General features: G+C 40.2%; 1 protein-coding gene across 17 annotated transcripts in view; it reads left to right on the top strand.

Moving 5' to 3' along the window:
• Nucleotides 1-3,695: 3,695 nt before the first annotated feature.
• CEACAM4 (CEA cell adhesion molecule 4) overlaps nucleotides 3,696-9,673 on the top strand; it is a 30,993-nt gene continuing 25,015 nt past the window's right edge. For 10 of the 17 annotated variants that reach the window (XM_077983090.1, XM_077983089.1, XM_077983085.1 and 7 more), the window contains exon 1: nucleotides 3,696-3,906. The gene's annotated coding sequence lies outside the window, so the exon portion shown is untranslated. The other 7 variants (XM_077983086.1, XM_077983079.1, XM_001102867.5 and 4 more) reach the window with 5 other exon arrangements.

Here is a 9,673-nt window from a genome sequence, read left to right as displayed (position 1 = left end):
TTCATAAAGAAATGTCAACAATCTCTCCCTTGGAAGAATGTTTAGAAAAACTCTAAAACTCATTTTATCTCATTTCACACCAAAACAATCATCAACACAGAATAATTCTTTGACCAAATATGGGTGTCCAGGCACTATGCACCAGGCACTATCTTAAGGGGTTTTCAGGTAGCTACAGTCCTCATAAAAAATCCTGAGTGTCAGCATCCCCATTTTTACAGATATAAAAAACTGAGGCAGAGAAGTGAAGTCATGTGATGAGTGTCATCCAACTCCATAATTTAACCTCATCCTCCACTTCATTTGTGCAGAGGACATCCTAGGGCTTCCAAGGTCTCCTGAATGACATTCACCTTCCAGAATAATTTTTGGATTATTTTAGGATTTGATCTACTTTCAGGATTTGATGAACAGCCAGCAGTGTTGAAGTGTTCCCTTTTCACCGCATCCACAGCAACATCTATTATTTTTTAATTTTTTGATTATGGCCATTCTTTGGGAGTAAGGTGGCATTGCATCATGGTTTTGACTTGCATTTCCCTGGTTATTAGTAATGTTGAACATTTTTTTCCGTTGGCCATTTGTGTATCTTCTTTTGAGAATTGTCTATTCATGTCCTTAACCCACTTTTTGATGGGATAGTTTGTTTTCTTCCTTCTAATTTGTTTGAGATCCTTGTAGATTCTGGATATTAATCCTTTGTCAGATGCACCGATCGTGAAGATTATCTCTCACTCTGTGGGGTTGTCTGTTTACTCTGCTAACTGTTCCTTTGGCTGTGCAAAGGCTGTTTAGTTAAATTAAGTCCCATCTATCTATGTTTTTGTTGCTTTTGCTTTTGGGTTCTTGGTCATAAAATGTTTGACTAAGCCAATGTCTAGAAGGGCTTTTCTGATGTTATCTTCAAGAATTTTTGTAGTGTCAGGTTTAGATTTAAGTAATGATCCATCTTGAGTTGATTTTTGTATAAGGTGAGAGATGAGAATCATTTCATTCTCCTACATGTGGCTTGCCAATTATCCCAGCACCATTTATTGAATAAGGTGTCTTTTCTTCACTTTATGTTTTTGCTTGCTTTGTCAAAGATCAGTTTGCTGTAAGTATTTGGGTTTATTTCTGGGTTCTCTATTCTGTCCATTGGTCTATGTGTCTACTTTTATACCAGTACAGTGCTGTTTTAGTGACTATGGCCTTATAGTATAGCTTGAAATCAGGTAATGTGATGCCACCAGATTTCTTCTTTTTGTTTAGTCTTGCTTTGGTTATGTGGGCTCTTTTTTGGTTCCATATGAATTTTCAGGTTGTTTTTTCTAGTTCTATGAAAAATGATGGTGGTATTTTGATGGTGATATGGTTTGGCTCTGTGTCCCCAACCAAATGCCATCCTGAATTGTACTCCCATAATTCCCACGTGTTGTGGGAGGCACCCAGTGGGGGACAGTTTCTCCCATACTGTTCTTGTGGTAGTGAATAAGTCTCATGAGACCTGATGGTTTGATAAGGGGAAACCCGTTTCACTTGGCTCTCGTTCTCTTTTTGCCTGCTGCCATCCACACAAGGTGTGACTTGCTTCTCCTTGACTTCTGCCATGATTCTGAGGCTTCCCCAGCCATGTGGAACTGAGTCCAGCTAAATCTCTCTTTTGTAAATTGTCAAGTCTCAGGTATGTTTTATTAGCAGCATGAAAACTGGCAAATACAGTAAATTGGTACCAGTAGAGTAGAGTAAGGCACTGCTGAAAAGATAGCTAAAAATGTGGAAGCGACTTTGGAACTGGGTGACAGATAGGGATTGGAACAGTTTGGAAGGCTCAGAAGAAGACAGGAAAATGTGGAAAAGTTTGGAACTTCCTAGAGACTTGTTGAATATCTTTGCCCAGAATGCTGATAGCAATATGGACAATAAAGTCCAGGCTGAGGTGGTGTCAGATGGAAATGAGGAACTTAATGTGAAATGGAGCAAATGTGACCCTTGTTATGCTTTAGCAAAGAGACTGGCAGCATTTTGCCCCTACCACAGAGATTTGTAGAACTTAGAACTTGAGAGAGATTATTTAAGGTGTCTGGTGAAAGAAATTTCTAATCAGCAAAGCATTCAAGAGGTGACTTGGATGCTATTAAAAGGCATTCAGTTTTATAAGGGAAGCAGAGCATGAAAGTTCAGAAAATTTGCAACCTGACAATGTGACAGAAAAGAAAATCCTGGCCGGTCACAGTGGCTCACGCCTGTAATCCCAGCACTTTGAGAGGCTGAAGCAGGTGGATCATGAGGTCAGGAGTTTGAGACCAGCCTGGCCAACACAGTGAAACCCCACCTCTACTAAAAATACAAAAATTAGCTGGGCCTGGTGGTGAGCACCTGTAGTCCCAGCTACTCAGGAGTCTGAGGCAGGAGAATCACTTGAACCTGGGAGGCAGAGGTTGTGGTAAGCTGAGATCATGTCACTGCACTGCACTCCAGCCTGGGCAACAGAGTGAGACTGTTTCAAAAAAAAAAAAAAAAAAAGAAAAGAAAGAAAAGAAAAGAAAATCCCGTTTTCTGAAGAGAAATTCAAGCTGGCTGAAGAAATTTGAATAAGTAATGAGAAATCAAATGGTAATCCCCAAGACAATGGGGAAAATGTCTTCAGGGCATGTCAGAGGTCTTCATGGTAGCTCCTCCCATCACAGGCCTAGCCTAGGAGGAAACAGTGGTTTCATGGACTGGGCCCAGGGTCCCTGTGCTGTGTGCAGCTTAGGGACTTGGTGCCCTACATCCCAGCCGCTCCAGCCATGGCTGAAAGGGGCCAATGTAGAGCTCAGACTATGACTTCAAAGAGTGAAAACCTCAAGCCTTGGCAGCTTCCATGTGTGTTGAGCCTGCAAGAGCACAGAAGTCAAGAATCGAGGTTTGGGAACCTCCATCTAGATTTCAGAGGATGTATCAAATGTATGCCTAGATGTCCAGGCAGAAGTTTGCTGCAGGGGTGAGGTTCTCATGGAGAACCTCTGCTAGGACTGTGCGGAAGGGAAATGTGGGGTCAGCGCCTGCACACAGAGTCCCTACCAGGGCACTGCTTAGTGGAGCTGTGAGAAGATAGCCATCATCCTCCAGACCCCAGAATGGTAGATCCACTGACATCTTACACTGTGTGTATGGAAAAGCCGCAGACACTCAACACCAGACCACGAAAGCAGCCAGGAGCGAGGATGTAGCCTGGAAAGCCACAGGGGCAGGGCTGCTCAAGACCATGGAAACCTGTCTTTTGCATCAGCATGACCTGGATGTGAGACATGGAGTCAAAGGAGATCATTTTGGAGCTTTAAGATTGGACTGCCCCACTGGATTTTGGACTTGCATGGGCCCTGTAACCCCTTTGTTTTGGCCAATTTATCCCATTTGGAATGACTGTGTTTACCCAATGCCTGTACCTCCACTGTATCTAGGAAGTAACTAATCTGCTTTTGATTTTACAGACTCATAGGTGGAAGAGACTTTTCTTGTCTCAGATGAGACTTTGGAATTTGGACTTTTGAGTTAATACTGAATGAGTTAAGACTTTGGGTGGCTGTTGAGAAGAAATGATTCGTTTTGAAATGTGAGGACATGGGATTTGGTAGGAGCCAATGGTGGAATTATATGGTTTGGCTCTGTGTCCCCACCCAAATCTCATCTTGAATCATATTCCCATAATTCCCATGTGTTGTGGGAGGGACCCAGTGGGAGACAATTGAGTCATGGGGGCAGTTTCTTTCATACTGTTCTTGTGGTAGTGAATAAGTCTCATGATATCTGATGGTTTGATAAACGGAAATCTGTTTCTCTTAACTCTCATTATCTTTTTGCCTGCTGCCATCCCCATAAGATGTGACTTGTTTCTCCTTGACTCCTGCCATGATTCTGAGGCCTCCCCAGCCATGTGAAACTGTGAGTCCAATTAAACCTCTTTCTTTTTCTTTCTTTTAAAAAACTTATTCTTTACATTCTGGGATACACATGCAGAACTTGAAGGTTTGTTACGTAGGTGTAAATGTGTCATGGTGGTTTGCTGCACCCTTCAACCCATCACCTACATTAGGTATTTCTCCTAATGCTATCCCTCCCCTAGCCCTCCACCCCCTGACAGGCTCTGGTGTGTGATGTTTGCCTCCCTGTGCCCATATGTTCTCATTGTTCAACTCCCACTTATGAGTGAAAACATGCAGTGTTTGGTTTCCTGTTCCTTTGTTGGTTTGCTGAGAATAATGGTTTCATTTCATGTCCCTGCAAAGGGCATGAACTCATTTCTTATGGCTGTATAGTATTCCATGGTGTATATGTGCCACATTTTCTTTGTCCAGTCTATCACTGATGGGCATTTGGGTTGGTTCCAAGTCTTTGCTATTGTGAATAGTGCTGCAATAAACATATGTGTGCATGTATCTTTATAGCAGAATGATTTATAATCCTTTGGGTATATACCCCATAATGGGATTGCTGGGTCAAATGATATTTCTGGTTCTAGATCTGTGAGGAATCACCACACTGTCTTCAACAATGGTTGAACATTCCTGCCAACAGTGTAAAAGCATTCCTATTTCTCCACATCCTCTCCAGCATCTGTTGTTTCCTGACATTTTAATGATCACCTTTCTAACTGCCATGAGATAGTATCTCATTGTGGTTTTGATTTGCATTTCTCTAATGACCAGTGGTGGTTTAGCTCTATGTCTGTGCATATGTTTGTTGGCCGCATAAATGTGTTCTTCTTTTGAGAAGTGTCTGTTCGTATCCTTCACCCACTTTTTGATGAAGTTGCTTACTTTTTTCTTGTAAATTTGTTTAAGTTCTCTGTAGATTATGGATATTAGCCCTTTGACAGATGGATAAATTGTAAAAATTTTCTCCCATTCTGTAGGCTGCCTGTTTATTTTGCTGATAGTTTCTTTTGCTGTGCAGAAGCTCTTTAGTTTAATTAGGTCCTATTTGTCAATTCTGGCTTTTGTTGCCATTGCTTTTGGTGTTTTAGTCATGAAGTCTTTGCCCATGCCTATGTCCTGAATGATATTGCCTGGGTTTTCTTCTAGTGGTTTTATGATTTTAGGTCTTATGTTTAAGTCTTGAATCCATCTTGAGTTAATTTTTGTATAAAGTGTAAAGAAGGGATCCAGTTTCGATTTTCTGCATATGTCAAAGATCATATGGTTGTAGATGTGTGGTGTTATTTCTGAGGCCTCTGTTATGTTCCATTGGTCTACATACCTGTCTTGGTACCAGTACCATGCTCTTTTGGTTACTGTAGCCTTGTAGTATAGTTTGAAGTCGGGCAGCATGATGTCTCCAGCTTTGTTCTTTTTGCTTAGGATTGTCTTGGCTATGTGGGATCTTTTTTGTTTCCATATGAAATTTAAAGTAGTTTTTCTAAGTATCTTTTTAGTTATCTAAGAACTTGCTTTATGAATCTGGGTGCTCCTGTATTGGGTGCATATATATTTAGGAAGTGCATATCATTGAAGAAAGTCAATGGTAGCTTGATGGGAATAACATTGAATCTACACATTACTTTGGGCAGTATGGCCATTTTCACAATATTGATTCTCCCTATCCATGAACACGGGAGGGTTTTCCATTTGTTTGTGTCCTCTCTTATTTCCTTGAGCAGCGGATTGTAGTTCTCCTTAAAGAGGTCCTTCATATCCCTTGTAAGTTGCATTCCTAGGTATTTTATTCTCTCTGTAGCAATTGTGAATGGGTATTCACTTATGATTTGGCTCTGTTTGTCTATTATTGGTGTATAGAAATGCTTGTGATTTTTGCACATTGATGTTGTATCCTGAGACTTTGCTGAAGTTGCTTATCAGCTTAAGGAGTTTTGGGGCTGAGATGATGGGATTTTCTAATGTGTAATCATGTCATCTGCAAACAGAGACAATTTGACTGCCTCTCTTCTTATATAAATACCTTTTTTTTCCTTTCTCTTGCCTGATTCCCCTGACCAGAACTTCCAATACTATGTTGAATAGAAGTGACAAGAGAGGGCACCTTTTTCTTCTGACGGTTTTCAAAGGGAATGTTTCCAACTTTTGACCATTCATTATGATACTGGCTGTGAGTTTGTGATAAACAACTCTTATTATTTTGAGATATGTTCCATCAATACCTAGTTTATTGAGTGTTTTTAGCATGAAAGTGTGTTGAATTTTATCAAAGGCCTTTTCCACATCTATTGAGATAATCATGTGTTTTTTGTCACTGGTTCTGTTTCTGTGATGGATTACATTTATTGATTTGCATATGTTGAACCAGCCATGCATCCCAGGGATGAAGCTGACTTGATCGTGGTGGATAAGCTCTTTTTGTGTGCTGCTGGATTCGGTTTGCCAGTATTTTATTGAAGATTTTTGCATCAATGTTTATCATGGATATTGGCCTGAAATTTTCTCTTCTTGTTGTGTCTCTGCCAGGTTTTGGTATCAGGATGATGCTGGCCTCAGAAAATGAGTTAGGGAGGAGTCCCTCTTTTTCTAGTGTTTGTAATAGTTTCAGAAGAATGTACCAACTCCTCTTTGTACCTCTGGTAGAATTCAGCTGTGAATCCATCTGGTCCTGGGCTTTTGTTGGTTGGTAGGTTATCACTTACCACCTCAATTTCAGAACTTTTTATTGGTCTTTTTTTTTTTTTTTTTTGGTTGTTAGGCTATTAATTATTGCCTCAATTTCAGAACTTGTTATTGGTCTATTCAGGGGTTTGGCTTCTTCCTGATTTAGTTTTGGGGGGTGTATGTGTCGAGGAATTTATCTGTTTCTTCTAGATTTTCTACTTTATTTGCATAGAAGTGTTTATAGTATTCTTTGATGGTAGTTTGTATTTCTGTGGAATTAGTGGTGATATCACCTTTATCATTTTTTATTGTGTCTATCTGATTCTTCTCTCTTTTCTTCTTTATTAGACTGGATAGTGGTCTATATATTTTGTTAGTCTTTTCAAAAAACCAGCTCCTGGATTCATTGATTTTTTGAAGAGTTTTTCGTGTCTCTATCTCCTTCAGTTCTGCTCTGATCTTACTTATTTCTTGCCTTCTGCTGGCTTTTGAATTTGTTTGCTCTTGCTTCTCTAGTTCTTTTAATTGTGATGTTAGGATATCGATTTTAGATCGTTTGCACTTTCTCTTGTGGACATTTAGTGCTACAATTTCCCTCTAAACACTGCTTTAGCTGTGTCCCAGAGATTCTGGTACGTTGCATCTTTGTTCTCATTGGTTTCAAATAACTTATTTATTTCTGCCTTAATTTTGTTACTTATCCAGTAGTCATTCAGGAGCAGACTGTTCACTTTCCATGTAGTTGTGCAGTTTTGAGTGAGTTTCTTAATCCTGAGTTCTAATTTATTGTACTGTGATCTGAGATACTGTTTGTTATGATTTCCATTCTCTTGCATTTGCTGAAGAGTGTTTTACTTCCAATTATGTGGTTGATTTTAGAATAAGTGCTATGTGGTGCTGAGAATAATGTATAGTCTATTGATTTGGGGTGGAGAGTTCTGTAGGTGTCTATTAGGTCTGCTTGGTCCAGAGCTGAATTCAAGTCCTGAATATCCTTGTTAATTTTCTATCTCTTTGATCTGTCTAATATTGACAATGGGGTGTTAAAGTCTTCCACTATTATTGCGTGGGAGTCTAAGTCTCTTTTTAGTTATCTAATAACTTGCTTTATGAATCTGGGTGCTCCTGTATTGGGTGCATATACATTTAGGAAAGTTAGCTCTTCTTGTTCCATTGATCCCTTTACCATTATGTAATGCCCTCTTTTGCGTTTTTTGATCTTTGCTGGTTTAAAGTATGTTTTATCAGACATTAGGATTGCAACCCCTGCTTTTCTTGGCTTTCCATTTGCTTGGTAACTCTTTATCCCTTTATTTTGAGCATATATGTGTCTTTGCACGTGCAGTGGGTCTCCTGAATACAGCACACCAATGGTTCTTGATTCTTTATCCAATTTGCAATCTATGTCTTTTAATTGGGGGATTCACCCCATTTATATGTAAGATTAATATTGTTATGTGTGAATTTGATCCTGTCATATGATGCTAGCTGGTTATTTTGCCCATAGTTGATGCAATTTCTTCATAGTGTCAATGGCCTTTACATTTTGGTTTGTTTTTCCAGTGGGTGGTACCGGTTTTTCTTTTCCATATTTAGTGTTTCCTTCAGAAGCTCTTGTAAGGCAGTCCTGGTGGTGACAAAATCCCTAAGCATTTGCTTGTCTGTAGAGGATTTTATTTCTCCTTCAGTTATGAAGCTTAGTTTGGCTGGATAGGAAATTCTGGGTTGAAAATTCTTTTCTTTAAGAATGTTGAATATTAGCCCCCACTCTCTTCTGGCTTGTAGGGTTTCTGCAGATAGATTTGCTGTTAGTCTGATGGGTTTCCCTTTGTGGGTAGCCCGACCTTTCTCTCTGGCTGCCCTTAACATTTTTTCCTTCATTTCAACCTTGGTGAATCTGATGAATATGTGTCTTGGGGTTGCTCTTCTCAAGGAGTATCTTAGTGGTGTTCTCTGTATTTTCTGAATTTCAATGTTGGTCTCTCTTTCTAGGTTGGGGAAGTTCTCCTGGATAACATCCTGAAGTGTGTTTTCCAACTTGGTACAATTCTCCCCATTACTTTCAGGTACACCAATCAAACGTAGGTTTGGTCTTTTCATGTAGTCCCATATTTCCTGAAGGCTTTGTTCATTCATTTCATTCTTTTTTCTCTAATCTTGTATTCATGCTTTATTTCATTAAGTTGACCTTCAATCTCTAATATCCTTTCTTCCACTTGATCAATTCAGCTATTGATACTTGTGTATGTTTCATGAAGTTCTCATGCTGTGTTTTTCAGCTCCATCAGGTTATTCATGTTCTTCTCTAAACTGGTTATTCTAGTTAGCAGTTCCTGTAACCTTTTATCAAGAGTTTTAGCTTCCTTGCATTGAGTTAGAACATGCTCCTTTAGCTCAGAGGAGTTTGTTGTTACTCACCTTCTGAAGCCTACTTCTGTCAATTTGTCAAACTCTTTCTCTGTTCAGTTTTGTTCCCTTGTTGTGATCCTTTGGAGGAGAAGCAGCATTCTGGTTTTTGGAATTTTCAGCCTTTTTGTGTTGGTTTATCCTCATCTTTGTGGATTTATCTACCTTTGGTCTTTGATATTGGTGACCTTTGGATGGGGCTTTTGTGTGGGCATCCTTTTTGTTGATGTTGATGTTATTGCTTTCTGTTTGTTAGTTTTCCTTCTAATGGTCAGACCCCTCTTCTGCAGGTCTGCTGGAGCTTGCTGGAGGTCCACTCCACACCCTGTTTTCCCAGGTATCACCAGCAGAGGCTGCAGAACAGCAAAGATTGCTGCCTGCTCTTTCTTCTGGAAACTTCATCCCAGAGGAGCACTCACCAGGTGTATAAGGTCTCTGTCGACTCCTGTTGGGAGATGTCTCCCAGTCAGGTGGTATGGGCATCAGGGACCCACTTGAAGAGGCAGTCTGTCCCTTAGCAGAGCTCAAGTGCTGTGCTGGGAGATCTGCCGCTCTCTTCAGAGCTGGTAGGCAGGAATATTTAAGTCTGCTGAAGCTGTGCCCATAGCCACCCCTTCCCCCAGATGCTCTTTCCCAGGGAGATGGGAGTTTTATCTATAAGCATCTGACTGGAGCTGCTGCCTTTTTAAAGGTATGTCCTGCCCACA

Source organism: Macaca mulatta, chromosome 19 (assembly GCF_049350105.2).
Source record: "Macaca mulatta isolate MMU2019108-1 chromosome 19, T2T-MMU8v2.0, whole genome shotgun sequence".
Classification (NCBI taxonomy): Eukaryota; Metazoa; Chordata; class Mammalia; order Primates; family Cercopithecidae; genus Macaca; species Macaca mulatta.
The sequence above is the reverse complement of the archived record's forward strand: the minus strand, read 5'-3'. Positions and strand labels throughout refer to the sequence as shown.